At 39.7% G+C, this 17,528-nt stretch overlaps 1 long non-coding RNA gene across 1 annotated transcript in view; it reads right to left on the bottom strand.

Annotated features, from left to right (window-relative positions):
• The window catches only part of LOC140908196 (uncharacterized), a 562,606-nt gene that overhangs the window by 157,300 nt on the left and 387,778 nt on the right, over window positions 1-17,528 (bottom strand). The window contains exon 3 of the long non-coding RNA XR_012157800.1: window positions 16,230-16,497. This is a non-coding gene — a long non-coding RNA (uncharacterized lncRNA). The remainder of the gene's footprint in view (window positions 1-16,229; window positions 16,498-17,528) is intronic.

The following is a 17,528-nucleotide window of genomic DNA, read 5'->3' as shown; positions in this document are numbered from 1 at the left end:
AGCAGCTGACAAGCAGCTCCATGAGGGGCTGGTGGAATTAGCAGACTGACTGATTCCTCAGTCCCAAAAGGGTGAGGGCCTGCCTGAAATGGGTAGTTCGTCTCCCAGGGGGAAGGCATGTGTGTGGGGCAGAGACAGTATCTCCCAGAAGGTCCCTGAACTGCAGAGATAGTCACACAGAGTGTGTGGGGGGAGTATATGGGATTGCAATGACACTCCCAACACCAGTGCTCTCAAGACAGCAGAAGACTTAGCAAGTAAAGATGAGCTATTGGGAGCCGATGTGAAACACACAGTGGAAGCAAGTGTTGATTCTAGGATTTGAGGGACAACTTAGGGTCCATTTGTTAGAGGCCCTTAAGGAAGAGATTTAGGAGAGAGTATATGGACACATTTACCCTTCTACTTCAAGCAAAGTTAGAGAGAGGATGCTGGTGAAATAAAAAGGAGGAAGAAAACCCCAGCAATCCAACATGGTGAGAATACTCAATAATTAGAGTACACCCTTTCATATCTACACCAGTGTGCTAAGTATTTCCCTTTTCAAATATCAATGGCACATGTGACATATGGGGGTGGGGCACTGTTGAGATACAACTAAGAGTTAAGACTTGAAGATCTATATTTGTCATGAGGTAAGAACCACCAAGATTTGTTTCTGGAATGAATGTCTCCATCCCATCTGACCCAGCAGGCTTCTAACAGATTCTGAGTTACTGGTTCCAAAACCACAGGCATCAAAAAGGGATGTCAGGTCCAATGTATAAACAGTTACACTATCACAGCCCTCCAGCTGAGCAAGATTAGTTCAGATCCCTTTTGAGGTAACAAAAGTTTAAACTAACATCTAAAGTGTCTCAATAAATCAGCCCTTCCCCAAGGCTCTATTACTCTTTCTGGGTTATTCTGGAATCTTCTTCCCTCTCCCCAGGTCTAGTATTAAGCACTGGTGTCAAGGTTCCTTCCCCACTCTGAACTCTAGGGTACAGACGTGGGGACCTGCATGAAAAACCCCCAAGCTTATTTTTACCAGCTTAGGTTAAAACTTCCCCAAGGTACAGGGAGGAAGGCTATCCCTGGACTTTATTGCTGCCACCACCAAGCGTCTAACAAATATAACAGGGAAAGAGCCCACTTGGAAACATCTTTCCCTCCCAAAATCCCCCCAAGCCCTACAACCCCTTTCCTGGGGAAGGCTTGATAAAAATCCTCACCAATTTGCATAGGTGAATACAGACCCAAACCCTTGGATCTTAAGAACAGTGAAAAAACAATCAGGTTCTTAAAAGAAGAAATTTTAATTAAAGAAAAAAAAGTAAAAGAATCACCTCTGTAAAATCAGGATGGTAAATACCTTACAGGGTAATCAGATTCAAAACAAAGAATCCCTCTAAGGCAAAACCTTAAGTTACAAAAAGACATAAAAACAAGAACAAGAATATACATTCCATTCAGCACAACTTATTTTATCAGCCATTTAAACAAAACAGAATCTAACTAGATTGCTTACTGACTTTTTACAGGAGTTCTGACCTGTATTCCTGCTCTAGTCCTGGCAAAAGCAACACAGACCGAGAGAACCCTTTGTTTCCTCCCCCAGCCTCCAGCTTTGAAAGGATCTTGTCTCCTCATTGGTCATTTTGGTCAGGTGCCAGTGAGGCGGTCTTAGCTTCTTAATCCTTTACAGGTGAAAGGGTTTTTCCTCTGGCCAGGAGGGATTTAAAGGTATTTACTCTTCCCTTTATATTTATGACAACTCAGACTGAGTCTTCCTGAGATGTCAGTTCTCCTCCACACTCTGGTTCAGACCCCTTCAGAGGAGTCACTCTGCTGTCTGTGATTCCTCCCTTCAGACTGAATATGCTCAGCCTTTTATGAGACCCAGCTGTCCATTAAATCATCACCTGACCCCTCTTAGTCCCACTCCCTCTGGCTGAGACGCAACTAATTAATTAAGGTCTTGGTGTAGTAGATGTGACAAACTGGTTTTTAACCCTTTCCAGACCATGATGGGGATTTACCCCATTGATGTCCATTTTGCTTTTAATGAAGGGAAATACTTTCATTCTTGTAACAAATACAAGCATGCAAGTAAGATGTGGAGGCCGCTGCAGTGCCCACGCTTGCTACTAGGTCAGAGGAGAGGCACAATCTGTTGGAAAGAGGTCATCAAGGGCCCAGTAGCTTGACAGGTGCAGTGGAAGGAAACAGCAGTGCTAGAAAGAGCCCTATCCTCAGTTACACTGGACTTGCTGAGGGCTCTTATGGGATTATTTAAACAAAATAGGGTTTATATTTGGAATGGATTTTCAGTCAGTTTTCAGATCCCATATGGAGGCAAGAGGTTTCACATATGGGAAAAGAATTAGAAATCTATTCTAATCTTTTAACAAATATTTTGGAACAAAATATACGTGGAAGTAACAGCTAAAAGAGTGGCCTGGCCTTTAGTGAGATTATTATTGTCAAACCAATGGCTATTTCCCCTCCCCCAGGAGTGGTTCCTAAAAAAAAAAAAAAAACTAAAGGAGAGTACAGGATTATCCAACATATATTTTCCCCTCATGGTTCCTCTGTCTTCAATATTTCTCCTTTGACACAGTGGTAAATGTGATAAAATGAGGTGGTCTGGGAATGAAGTTCACAAAGTGCAACATGAAGTCTGCATTTTAGTTGTTCCTTATTCATCCCAAGGATTTTTACTTGTTGGGTTTTCAGCTGGAAGATTATTAGCATAGGTTACTCCATATCACTCTCAGCTTTTGAAAGGCTTAGCTGGAATGGCCAATAGTGAAGGAAACCGGCTTGCAGCTCACAGTTCATTACCTTGAGGACTTCCTCTTGGCAGGTAATTGTGGGTCAGGCAAATGCACCTCCTTCAAAAAGAACATTTTAAGAGATGGCTCACTAGTCTCAGAAAAGATGGAAGGCCCGACACAGAAGCTGATTTGTTTGGGAATTGAATTGGACACAATGTAATATTTATTATGGCAACTCAAAAATATTTGGATAATGTCAGGGAGTTGATAGCAACAGTCAAAGTTGCAATCAAAGTTACACTAAAATAGTTACAGGTAATCATGAGTCACTTAAACTTTGAATATGTAGCTGTCACTCCAGGTAAGGCCTTCTGCCCACCTGGTAGCCTCTACCTCTAGGTTCAAAAAGCCTCATCATTTTTTCAAAGTGCCCAAAGAAATAAAGGAAATTTGGCGTTATGGGAAAAACTTTTCTCAAGCAATTTAATGGAGTATCTATTTGGCAATCTAACTGGATGTTGCAAAAATAACTTCAGTATAATGACAGGTTTAAGAGTAACAGCCGTGTTAGTCTGTATTCGCAAAAAGAAAAGGAGTACTTGTGGCACCTTAGAGACTAACCAATTTATTTGAGCATGAGCTTTTGTGAGATGAAGTGAGCTGTAGCTCACGAAAGCTCATGCTCAAATAAATTGGTTAGTCTCTAAGGTGCCACAAGTACTCCTTTTCTTCAGTATAATGTGACACCTTTGAGGCAATTAGTTTCAGAGCTTTGGGATTGGGGCAGAGATGTCAGCAGCAGCTGTGGGTTCTGATTCTCAAAGGTCCAAGCAATTGGGCATTGGAAATTGGATTGTTAGAGGATCTATATTCACTCTACCAATGGTTTGTGGTGGTATGCCATAAATCTGAACCAATCTTGCTGTTTGTGACTTCACAAGACATCAGGGAAGGGTTAAGGAGCTGACTAGGAAGATAGCTGAGTCATTAGTGATTATCTTCGAAAGGTCGTGGAAGACAGGAGAGATTCTAGAGGACTGAAAGAGGGCAAATATAGTACCGATCTATAAAAAGGGGAACAAAGACAATCTGGGGAATTACAGACCAGTCAGATTAACTTCAATACCCAAAAAGATAATGGAGCAATAATTAAGCAATCAATTTGCAAACACCCAGAAGATAATAAGGTAATAAACAGTCAACATGGATTTGTCAAGAACAAATAATGTCAAACTAACCTGATAGCTTTCTTTGACAGGGTAACAATCCTAGTGGATAGAGGGGTAGTGGTAGATGTGGTATATTTTGACTTTAGTAAGGCTTTTGATACTGTCTCGCATGACTTTCTCATAAACAACATGGGTGGGTGCATAACTGTCTGGAAAACCATTCCAGAGAATAGTTATCAGTGGTTCACAGTCAAGCTGTAAGGGCATATCAAATGGGGTTCCACAGCGACTGGTCCTGTGTTCAGGTCTGTTCAATGTCTTCATAAATCATTTAGATAATGGCATAAAGAGTACACTTATAAAGCTTGTGGATGATACCAAGCTGGGAGAAGTTGCAAGTGCTTTGACAGGATAGGATTAAAATTCAAAATGATCAGACAAACTGGGGAAATGATCTGAAGTAAATAGGATGAAATTCAATAAGGACAAATGCAAACTATGCCACTTCGGAAGGAATAATCAATGACATATACAAAATGGGAAATGACTGCCTAGGAAGGAGTACTGCAGAGTGTTATATATATATATATATATATATGGGTGTTATAGTGGATCACAAGTTAAATATGAATCAATAGTGTAACACTATTGCAAAAAAAAAATGCAAACATCATTCTGGGTTGTATTAGCAGGAGTGTTGTAAGCAAACGTGGGAAGTAATTCTTCCATTCTATTCCATTCTGATAAGGCCTCATCTGGAATACCGTGTCCAGTTCTGGGTGCCACATTTCAGGAAAGATGTGGACAAATTGGAGAAAGTCCAGAGGAGAGCAACAAAATATAGAAAACATGACTTATGAGTAAAGATTGAAAAAATTGGGTTTGTTTAGTCTGGAAAAGAGAAGACTGAGAGGGACATGATAACAGTTTAAGTACATAAATGGTTGTTACAAGGAGGAGGGAGAAAAATTGTTCTGGTTAACCTCTGAGGATAGGACAAGAAGCAATGGGCTTAAATTGCAATAAGAGAGGTCTAGGTTGGACATTAGAAAAATCTTCCTAACCAGGTAGTTAAGTACGGAAACAAATTGCCTAAGGAGGTTGTGAAATTGCTCTCACTGGAAGTTTTTAAGAACAGGTTAGACAAACCGCTGTCAGGACTCATCTAGTTATTATGTAGTCATGCCTTGAGTTCAAGGGGACTGGACTAGACCTCTTGAGGTCCCTTCCAGTCCTACATTTCTTTGATTCTATGTCTGCATCTGCAGGTACTCTGCTGTGGGTTCAGCACACAAGTAGACAGCTAGGTCACCAGATGGGTTACAACTGAATTTCAAGTGAAGTCATTTGTCTTCAGTGGTATGGCAGAAGGGGGACATTCTTGGATCATATTATGACTCTTCTGCACTTGATTGCCAAACTACATCTGCTTGATGTCCTCATTATTCACCTGAATGAAAATGATCTTGGGGATTTCACCAGAGTAAATTTAAGAGTTATAGTTCAGAGGCATGTGGACTTAATTAGGTGGTTATGGCTACACATGATTGATCTGGTCAGAGATGCTTGTGAGGCAAGTTTGGTGGGGAGCCATTAAGCAAGCCTGTATGGACATGGCCCAGAAGAGTGTGAACCGTGAGGTTGCCAGGAGAATAATGGATACAGGTGGATTGGTGATCACACGCAGACATCCAACACATCCTGAGGTTTTTAGAGATGATGGGGTCCACTTGGCAGATTCTAAAATTCCAACAAGACTTGTTTTTAAATATATATATTTTACAAATTTCTACCCTAGCCTTTTTTTTTAAAAAACTTCCTGTAGGATGGTAGAGCTTGAAGATAACCTTTTTAACACAACAGTTCTTTCCTGCTACTCCACAAAAGGAGTTGATGTTAATTCGTGTTTATTGGATAACTATTTTATCAACTGTACACAGTTTTCATGGCAGGCTGTCTGAGAGCATGAAGATGTGTCTGAGGAAAAAAGTTAAGGAATTAAAGTAGCTCAGCAGCTCACAAACACTGTGAAAAAAATCTTTAAAAACTTTGCAATTCTCAGAAATAGTGACTCATGCACTCGATCAAGTACATTAGATGTCACCCGAAAGTAACTCCAATAAAGGACTTGGCATTTTGCCATATCATGTCTCCAGGTCAGTTCAGACAATAACCGGCAACTATTTTCAGAACTCCAAAACATTAGAAGCAATTTAAAATTCAGACTTACATTAGAAAGGAATGGGAGAAGAGAATACCATATGCAAGATCCAGTCTCCCATGTACCCTGAAGACTTCCACCTTTGGGGTTACCACAAGGATGAGGTATTAGGAAAGGAATATGCCCGGTACTACACTCTAGCACCCTGGTGTCTGTTTATGGAGTCATGCTGAAATCTTCTAGGAGTCCTGGTTGCCTGATTGCTATGACAGAAGGGAATTAGGTAAGAGGTAGACTTAGATGGGAGCTTCAAATGAAAAGTTAGATGAAAGTCCCCCAACCCCAATTCTAACATGGTCCCAATATTTAAATTGTTGCCTTCAAGGAGGAGACCCCATGGTCGGGCATAGTGAGAAAAAATGATCAGATGATGAGGATCTCCCATTACAAAATGATTTCAAAGTACATTTTTAAAAACACTATCCAGAGGAGAAGATTAATCTTAAATACAGAGATATAGGCGGTCCCTTTATTACTGGAGAACAACTTGCCCTTGGATGAAGGAGACAATTCTCAAATTTTCAGATCAAGAAAAAGAATGACAGAATTAGAAGCATTATGTGGATGAATTTGCTTTGTTAAGAGCAAATTCAATGTCTATTGATGTTACAAGTCCATCAGAAGTGAGCTGATTCACCTAATCATTCACCTCTGGTTGGATCCTTTACAATCCTCAATTTTCAGCAGGACATATCACTCAGAAATACTCTGCTTGTAAGAAAACTAGGGAAGCAATGCAATTCATAGCATCCAGCATGTAATTTATTTTTTGCCATTGCTTAGCTGAAGTTATGATTGTTCAGTTCTGCTTAGAAAGAGGAACACTCATACCTTAGAGGGTTTAAAAAAACCCCTGTATTAAAAAAAATTAACCACCTTCAGCAACAACATGTAACTGTAATTCATTCCTTTGAAAAAGCTTTATTTTATCAACTCGCATTCAAGCAATTAGATTGCATTTATTTAGGAAGGTTTAAAAGAAGGTGGAGGGAAATGATACATAAAGGATTTGCTTTGCTTTTCTAATTGAAAATTTCAGTGCAGTTAACACTTTTCACTTCTCCTTGTCCACTCTAATCTTATTTATTGTGCCTCTGACACCTTCCATTATCCTTCCTCTGACTCACTATTTTAGCTGAAATGGTACTACCATTTTTACAATGAAAAAGATATTGTTTCTGTGGCACCAGTGGCAACTTCATATGCTTTCAGACACATGCATTAAGGAGTGAATTATCATTAATTATGCACTACAAATTTTCATGGCAACAGCCTGAAAGTGACAAAACATTTGCTTTTGTCATAATTCTATTAAGTGAACCCGCATTGAGCTGCTGAGAATTATGACACTTTACTGTGTTTTTAATTTGCGATGCAGGGTCAGGATCATGACAGTGATTTGATTTGATTTTGCACATTATTTTCTGCGATCATGGTAAAGATGTTAATGAAATTGTTTGAACTAAACTGTTTTTATCATTCCAACAAGATATATTTATTGCATATTAAGAGAAATTTCTTGTTAACATTACTTAATCTACTAAAGGTTCAATTTAATAATGGGGGATGGGGGGGAGGGGAACACTGCTAGAAAGCATCACTGCTTAAACCAGAGTGATACATTAAAAAAAAAACCCACTGCTTACAGTGAATTCAAGGTGGCAATCAGGACAAACAAATTATGTGAACAGACTTTTAATGTGTGAATATTAATTATGGACATGGAAAACACTTCTTGTCCACTGAGTAGGAATAACAAAGATTTGCATTCCCAAATGACAAGAGTCCCAGAGCTCTCGTTACCTAGGAAAATGAGATCAAAGCAAAATAAGCACCATCTAGGCCTGATTTTCCTGAGGAAACTCTGTTACCTGAGTTGCTAACATCATGAGTGTAACTATTTACCCACTAATGACTGGCAATGAACATTAAGCACTATTTGGCAAAGATCAGGCCTGTAAGCATGGATGGCGTTCTTCTAGACAGGTTTTCCAATAAACTGCCTCCTAAACTAACACTAAGGACTTATAAAGTGATACTCACAAAAATCCTGTAAACACAGTGGTCACATTCAGATAAAATCTATACCTATAGGAGAATATTCTAATCTGTCAATTGTGGTGGTGGTGTTTGAATAGCCTTCAAGACAGGCTAAGGTTCCCTTTTACCCCTCTCAGCCTCAGACCCTGATCCTGTAGCTCACCTTGATCCCACAGAGCTCCACTTGCCTCAGTGGACTTCACACAGGTTCAATGGTGTGCCCACACACAGTGACTTGCACGATCAGAGCCTTACTGAGTGCAGTCTTATCATATCCACAGTGTGGTGGTTAGGGAGCAGAAGTATAGAAAGCACCTACTCCGGGGAGAGCAGGGGACAGGCTGGGACTAGCAATCAAGATTCTCTCACAGCACATAGATCTTTCTATATATTAATTTAAAAGGTTGGGGGGGGGGCTGAAGGAAGACCAGAGCTGGAGCATTTTATTTTAACAAGTTTGCCCTGTTAATTTTTGGTTCATCATCAATACAATGGAAATGTTGGTTGGATGACTTGTGGTAGGGTAAAAAAAAAAAAAGCTTAAAATTATTACACAAATGTCAAATATGATTATTAAAAAAAGGCTTGGTTGTGACAGCAATTACAAGGTGTTCAGAAAGGGTAGTTGAGGTGGGGGGGTTAATCCAGAGCATTTTGGATTTTTCTTGTGTGTGCGGGGGTGGGGGGGTATGTTTACACACCACTGAGTAGAACTGCAGGTTGGTCCTCCTGTCTACAAAGACTACGGTTCAGCAAAGTGCTTAAGTGCTTTCCTCCATAAAAATGACTTAAGCAAATGCTTATAAGTTAAGCATCTGATAAAGTGACTTGCTGAATCAGGGCCTGTCAAACATACAGCTAAGGGTAGCATAAAATCTCTCCTTTACCTGTAAAGGGTTAAGAAGCTCAAATAACCTGGCTGGCACCTGACCAAGAGGACCAATAAGGGGAGAAGATACTTTCAAATCTGTGGGGGAAGATTTGTGTTTTGGGCTTTTGTGTTCTCTCCGGAGACAAAGAGAGAGACCAAGCAAGCAATACAGCTCCTACTGAATGATACATCTAAACTTACAGAAATAGTAAGTAATAGCAAGGAAATGCATTAGAGTATCTTTTGTTTTAGCTTGTGAATTTTCCCTGTGCTAAGAGGGAGGTTTATCCCTGTTTTTTTGTAACTTTAAAGTTTTGCCTAGAGGAGAATCCTGTGTTTTGAATCTGATTACCCTGTAAAGTTACCTTCCATCCTGATTTTACAGAGGTGCTTCTTTACTTTTTTTTCTTTATAATAAAGTTCTGTTTAAGAATCTGATTGGTTTTTAGTGTCCTAAAAACCAAGGGTACGGTCTGTGCTCACCTGGTTTACCTATTTGGTTGGTGGTTTATTCTCAAGCCTCCCCAGGAAAGGGGGTGAAGGGTTTGGGGGGATATTTTAGGGAAACAGGAACTCCAAGTGGTCCTTTTCCTGAACCTTTGTCTAACTCATTTGGTGGTGGCAGTAATACCGTTCCAAGGACAAGGAAGAATTTGTGCCTTGGTGAAGTTTTCAACCTAAGCTAGTAAAAATAAGCTTAGGGGTCTTTCATGCTGGTCCCCACATATGTACCCTAGAGTTCAGAGTGGGGAGGGAACCCTGACAGGGCCCAAGAAGGGAAGAAGCCAATGTTCACCATCTTGGTCTTTATTCACCTGTGACTGGTGTTTAGTTACGGTCTTTTGTGGCTATGATGGGATAAGACATTTACAATAGGTAATAGTCCAAAAGGAAGAGCGTGCATGTGCTGAAACACAGCAGGATGAAGTATATGATTTGGGGAATAAACGGCTGGGGATAGAATAATATTGATGTGTGCCCCAGTCTATGGGTGTCATAGACTGCATAATGGGGCATAATGTAAGGAGAACAAAATAAATATTAAATAATTTCCAATGGTTCCCCACCTCTCTTATGCAGGGCTAAAATCTGATGAAATCAAATACATTTAACACATTTTTCAATTTTATCTTCAAGAGTAAATGAAATGCTCTCGATCACCTGACCTTTTACCTTTAAATCTTATTTCTAAGAACTGACAATGCGTTTATGAAAATGTTTTCTGTCAACAGGGGCTGCCCAGTCTTTAATAACCCTAATACTCTATGCAGTAGAGGCTGTCCAATCTGTACGAGTATGTTTAACAAATTTTGTATCTGCTGCATAGTTTCTAGCATCTGCATTTCATATTTTCTATTGGGACTCAAGTTATTTTTTCATTTTCACTTTCAAAATTTGAGGCTAGAAATAGAATATATTAAAGTGCATAAGGGTTTCATAAAATGGTCAGATACTAGTCAATGGTCTTTGGCACTGAACACTTTTTTCTGCTGAGCTAAAAAATTCTACCTAGATTCTGTTTATAAAAATGGAATGCATTTTTTCTTTTTTCCCCAGCAATAGTAATTTTACTTGATCTCATAGCAGCCAAACTATTAAATATAAGCATGCTCATAAGCAAGGAACAAGGCAGGCAATGTCTATGATTTCCAGTAGAAGGTCATAACCCAGATTTTTTTTAATAAGTATTACAATGAGGAACAGAGTATAGCCACAAAAGGAATAGTTATAATTTATGCCTGACTTACTTCAGCAGAATATAGTTTATTTATAAACTGCTTATGGCAAACTCTGTATGCCCCTGTTCTATGCATGTGTTGAACTGTCTTCTGGTAAATTATTTAAATTACACCTAGCAGTAATTCCTGAGGACTTTCATACTTCATTTTCTCTATTAATGTAATAGGGAAAAGCTGCTTTGCAAGGATTGCTCTAAATTCCCAGAGTGTGAGTTCCAAACTCTGTATGTGTTGCATTATGCCTGTCAAAAAACTTGTCTTCTCCTGAAATTTATTACTGAAGTCTCTCCACTAGAACTACTCATTGAAGCCTTACAGAAAGCTCATACATGATTTAAGAAGCTAACAGCACTGAAAGAAATAGGTCAGGTTAAAAAAAACCCCTGAATTTAAGCTACCTTCACTTATTACTTATGCAAGATTATGCATAATTTAGCACACTGCTGAATATGCAAGGGCAGAATAATTGTTTACCAAAATATTTACTCTGTGTTTGTACCTGTGTTTTAGTGAGATAAGGTGATTTTTCAGCCCTTGCTAATCACTTTAGAATTAGAAAAGGTTTAAATAAGTTTTTGATTATGCTGATAACTGCATGTCATTATATGTAAACAAAGGTCATGTTGAACAACCTCATTCAAAGAGAATACCTGGTACTCTGTACACATCATGTTGTCAGGGGTGCGGGGGGAGAGTGAGGGTGGTGTTAATGCTGAATGCTTTAACTAGGGTTTCTTCCCTTCCTTAAGATCAGTCCAACTCTTACCAAATGTTGGTGTTTTAAGTGATACAGCTATGAAAAGAGTGTCCACCTTTCCCACCAATCAAACAAAGCTGCCTGTCATATAATTTTCTAAGAGTCAAAAACAAGTCAAAGGATTGGTGAACAGTTAATGTGAGGGAACAATTTCAGTTCAAGAGAGGATCCTGGGGCAGCTATTTTCGAAAAGTGAAAGCATTCAGGAGAACATAGCTCTTACTCTAGTCAGCATAACTGTGTTTATCTTTTATGTCTCGTGTGTCAGAAGAGTCTTTGAAATGAAACCTGGCTAAAAAAAAAAGTGCTACTGCAAGCTATATACTTGAGTAAAAGAGTATATTATTCAGCAGTAATATACAGTGTGAATATGGATAACCACAACAAAAGTGATAGCTTATTAAAGACTCTATAGAACTGCTATTCATACTCAAATAAGATTAGAAAGTGCAGACACTCGTGAAAATAATTTTATGGATACTGTACATCACAAATCTAATAGTTTTGCAGTTCTGAAATTGAAGAAACATTCTATTAATCTAGTTCACACGTGCAATGCCATATAATTGCTTCTCTATCAACATGTTTTATTAGAAGTACAATCTTCAAATTTCATAATGAACAGGCTTTTCTTTTCTCCCAAATTCAGGAGACACCAGAACAGACAAGAACTGCAACATCCATTCGCTAGTGTGTTAAAGTGACACACTTGTAGCAACTGGAAAGCATCATGCTACAAGGTTGGGCATGTGGTCTCGCAATAGTTTTCATAAAGCAGAATATCCACTGAAGAGAGGGCACAGGGATGTAAAATACATTTCACACCACAGTAAAGAAATGCATTTCTACCGACATCAGCAGTGTTACCTTAGGGAGTAATTTGGACTACAATGTGTATGCTGGAATATTTGCTTCTCCAGAATGACTTTGGATACAAGACATGCCTGCATGCTCAACTGATTTCAGTTGATAGTTCTGTTAAATCTTGGGGAAAATCACAATGCCCAGCCCTGCAAGCAGTGGTGAATTAGCCACTGAGCCAGTAGGGCCCATGCCCAGGACCCTGTATACCAATTCCACTCCCTGGCAGGAGTGATGGGGGGACGGGGTAAGCCTCTGTGCCCCAATACCCTTTCCCCAGCAGGAATGCAGGCAGGGGAAAGGGAGGGGAGGACCTGCAGGTGGAAGGGTTGGGGAGGGACCCCCAGTTTATCTGGCCCAGGGCCCCACAAAACCATAATCCGCCTCTGCCTTCAAGCAGTGAAGGAGATACAGTAGGCAGCAAGCCCAATAAAAGGGTGAGGATGTTGGTTTAGGACCTTATGTTTAAGTCTAATCAAACGATTTTTGAATTACCACATTACCTGGAAACAAAACTCAAAAAAGAGGGACCTTTCCAGTTTAAAACTCCATGTACTGACAGGTGGAGAAGCCAACTGAAACACCATAAAATGCCTGTGTCAAGCAGTTCTTATATAAAATCAGACAGCATATGAAGTAAAAATATTCCTTTTGAACCTACACCCAATCACTAAGCTTGTTCACGTTCTATTCCCAAATGTCCTCAAAGCTGATGTATACAGAAGGCCCCTTCCTTTACATATTACCATGTTATCTGTATATAAAATCACAAATCCACACAGTGCTATTAGTCCAATTTGGAAAGTTCACTTTTTCCCTTTGTTTAGCAAGAATATTATTTCATAATAATAGACCTCAAAATCAGATTTGGATTAAGGTAAAATACTAGATAACTTAGAGAACCAGTATGTTTTACAATCCAAAACCAGCAAAACAATTTCAGTCTCAAAAGAAGAAAAGCATAGCTTTAGTTTATATGTAGTTTGGCCCACACAGGCAAGAGGCAAAAATCTTAACCCACACTTCCTTTTGGGAATTCAACCAATCTACCCATGGGCCTAAAATTAAGTATGTGCAGAAGTAATTTCAGGTTCACAGTCTTATCACTGTACTACAGCTTAAACTGTAACAGCCTCTTGAACTACTGTGGTCATTCTCAACCTTTGAGTGGCCAAGAAATAGTGCATACAAAATGATCAATAGCAAAATAAATATATAATTATTCATCCTCAAGATAAACCACTCACATAGGTTTTCAACTCCCTTTTCTGTGGAGAGTCTGCTCAGGCAATCTTTTTCTGCAGAACATTTCTCTCTTCTCCCACCCCCATCTTGGCTGAGTGAGCACCATCTTTTTTAGAAAAAGAAAAAGGAGTACTTGTGGCACCTTAGAGACTAACCAATTTATTTGAGCATGAGCTTTCATGAGCTACAGCTCACTTCATCGGATGCATGATTCATTGCATCCGATGAAGTGAGCTGTAGCTCATGAAAGCTCATGCTCAAATAAATTGGTTAGTCTCTAAGGTGCCACAAGTACTCCTTTTCTTTTTGCGAATACAGACTAACACGGCTGTTACTCTGAAACTCATCCTTTTTATAAACTGCTGATTTTAAGGTTAGGCTTGACATCTTTGGCTGGGATGATTTAATTGGGGATCGGCCCTGCTTTGAGCAGGGGGTTGGATTAGATGACCTCCTGAGGTCCTTCCAACCCTGATATTCTAAGATTCTATGATTAGGGGACAAGATTCACCTGCTCTAAATGAACCCTATCTGCTTTCCTTCAGCTGCAAAGAGCTGAGGGAAGAACTCCTGGCCACTCGCCCTCTTTTTGGCAGTGCTGTTCACAAGACATTCATAAACATAGGTAGGGATGAGGAGGAAGATTTGAGAGGAATAGGTTTCCTCTCCTTCAACTACTAGCTATTTATTTTAGATATATTCCTAGATTTTTTTTGTGCTGGGCAGAGCTCTGAGTCACTGGAGCCCTGCACAAGTGAAGCAAATTATCAGGTCAGGGCCTTACTGATGTCCCCCTTTCTGTGAGTACAAGAAAAATACATTCCCAATTTTGGTCTTCCCAGCCATGCAACTTTGTGGTGTGGCTGCATATTTTCAGTGGAGACTCATTTAACTGAGATGCTTTGAGAGTTCACCCATACTGGTAAGGGGTTCTGTCACCACATGCCTTGCAGCCTTGGCTGCTTCTGTGCTACGCAGCTTTGGCTCAGAGCCCTGACATGAGCAGCATGTTCATAGCACAATAGCCCCCCCTTTGGCTTCCACTAGCCTCGTTACTCCTTGCAGGGTGACTCCAACAGCCCTTCCACTCCTGAAGCTCCCCCAGACCATCTCCTCCACACTCCTGTCACTGGATACTGACAGAAGTTATTAAGCTTTTTCCTTTCAAAGAGAGAGAGAGCACACACCAGCCTGTTAGTTCAGCCGAGAACTTCACCCTTCAGTTTCACACAGAGCACTGCAATGGTTTTGTAATAAAAACAAGAGTTATTAACAAAGAACAGAGATTTAAGTGATAAATATAAATACAATGGACAGGTATGGTTACAAGTAAACCAAAGCAAAACACACTTTCTAGTGACTAAAACTTAACTTCAGCGAGTTACAATCTCTGCCTAAGCAGGTTTCTCACCTATAGTCAATTCCAGTTACTCTTGGTTTTCATGCCAAGAGAATCCACATCTCATGACCTCAGAAGGAGCTGCTCCTCCTTTGTCCTATAGGTGATGGATGCCAAAATGTCTTTTTCCTTCTGTTTATATTTTCCAAAAAGTCTATTGTCTCTGTTCAAGATCCAGGAAGGCTTTCTGGGGGTGCAGGCTCCTTCCCTCATTGTGAGCTTTAAGCTGTCTTTGGCCCTGTTTAACTTGATGGCTTTGTTTATCTTACATACAGATGTACTTTTTGTTGCCCTCTGAAGTATTACCTAGCTCAATTTACATTGGAGATACAGGAAAACAGGGGAAACAACATTCCTTTGTCTAGGACAGGCCGGGCTCATGCACTGCTTGCAGAACACCTTTTATGAACATATTTCCAACACATGTCTATAATCCTTATGCACTGCCTGTACATACACCACACAATAATCTTAATGACCAGTGTGTTACCAGTCTGCCTATGACACCTTACACAACACCTTTTAAATACAGATTATGACAACAGTGAGTTGAGGAAATGAGTTGGTAGGTCTGATGTGAGTTATGGTATACCAGTTGGCATTGAGGGACTCCCTTGGTGATTCTAACCCAACAGGGATCTGAGGTATGAAAATGGACGCTTTACAAAGAAGGCTATTGTAGCATGCAAGCAAGAACTGAAGGGCTCAATAATGGATGCATCTAATATTGTGGAAGTCCAGAAATTCTAAAAATTTGGTCCTGGCTTTGGCTTCCCCAGCTGGGTGCTCTGGAATAAGAAGCTGAGCTCCCTAAGCATAGGGGAACATTTGGATCTGGACCTGAATGTAACAACTCAGGACCATATCTATTTGATGTTATTGGTAAGATAAAATTCACAAAGAAGTCACATGAGTTGTGGTTCATTTAATTCAACTCCAGAAAGCAACCATTCAAAGATAGACACGAAACTCTGTCCCTAACCCACTGGCACCTTCTCCTTGACTTAGATCTATTTAAATCGAAACAATTAATATTAACAAAAACAAAAGGAACCACCAAGAAAACCATTTCTATGCTCCTATGTGGTTGCATAATTTTACTGTCTCCTTTGTCCAACCTTTCCTCAGCTCCTCCCTATGTTATTTCTTCCTGTGGTTCCAGCCTTACCTTAGTCTCTAGTCTTTCAAAGGGATCCACACAGGCATAAAATAATCTGCGTACAGGTCCTTTTTGCAGGATTGTGTCTGAAATGTCAATGCTACAACTGGCTTTATGGTGCGAACTCCTGTGCGGAGCCCCATCGACTTCAAAGGGGTTCTGTGCAGGGACAGGGGTCCTTGTGTCTAGTACTCATTGCAGAATCCAGGGCCTTCAATTGATTGCATTCTCTTTTGGATAGGGAATCTTTCTTTATTCTGTGAAACATCATGTTGATCTATGGAGTTATAGAAATAATAATTAATCCTTTGGTATCAAAGTAAAGATGTATACATACATTTTATATAACAGCACGTCCTGGTCTCAGATTTCTGCAATACTGCACCATAACAGAGCCCATAAATGTTACAGCTACATCCTTCCTGAACATTCTTGTTTTGCTGGGTTGTGTCATAACCTCAGCATTAATTTTAACATGTCTTGAGGACTGGCCTTTGTTATATTAATATTTACAATCACTCACTGTAGCTCTCTTTTCACTGTGACCTTGGCAGTAATAGATGAAAGTACTTTAACCCTCAGAACACCTGAGACATTTATTAAATTCCTAATGAAAGGAAGGTATAGGAGAATGTATTACAGTGATGACCATTACAAATTTGCATTTGGCAACAGTTACCATCCAGAGGTACCTGAGAGTCACATTTTTCTCTCTATACATGTGAAACTAGTGAGGTAACGGTGTGATATCTGTATAACATTTCCACCACCTGCAAAGGGTTAATGTTACCCCAGGCAGTATTTTTCCAATAAAACCATGTATTGCCAACTCTAAGACTTGTGTGAGGCAGTTAGGTCTTTCACTTGTGTAAAAATGTAAATAAAACACACATACGTGATAAACAGAAGGCTGAAATATTTATCACTGAAGGGCAGTAAGTAATAATGCTTTGCTCCCTTCTCGAAAAACAAAGAGTACTTAATGATATTGTAGCTTCATCAGGGACATAATTATTCCAAAAAAAAGGTGCACTTTTTCACTACTTATTGGGAAAAGGCAATAGTTGAGGCCCGCAGCCTATTTCCAGTCTTTATGATGCATATGTACTGTGCTGCTTTGCTTCATTATACTGTAAATCATAAAAAGCACAATAGTGCCTCCTGATTGGAAGGATCGTCTGCTGCATAAAAGGCTCCATAAATCAAAACAGAGTGATCCCTTGGGTATGTGTGCTTTCTGGATCAAATCAACTTAGTCTCAGAAAGAGAGAGAAAAATGGTTTATTTAAAATACAAGTAATTAAACAG

This window comes from Lepidochelys kempii, chromosome 3 (assembly GCF_965140265.1).
Source record: "Lepidochelys kempii isolate rLepKem1 chromosome 3, rLepKem1.hap2, whole genome shotgun sequence".
Classification (NCBI taxonomy): Eukaryota; Metazoa; Chordata; order Testudines; family Cheloniidae; genus Lepidochelys; species Lepidochelys kempii.
The sequence above is the reverse complement of the archived record's forward strand: the minus strand, read 5'-3'. Positions and strand labels throughout refer to the sequence as shown.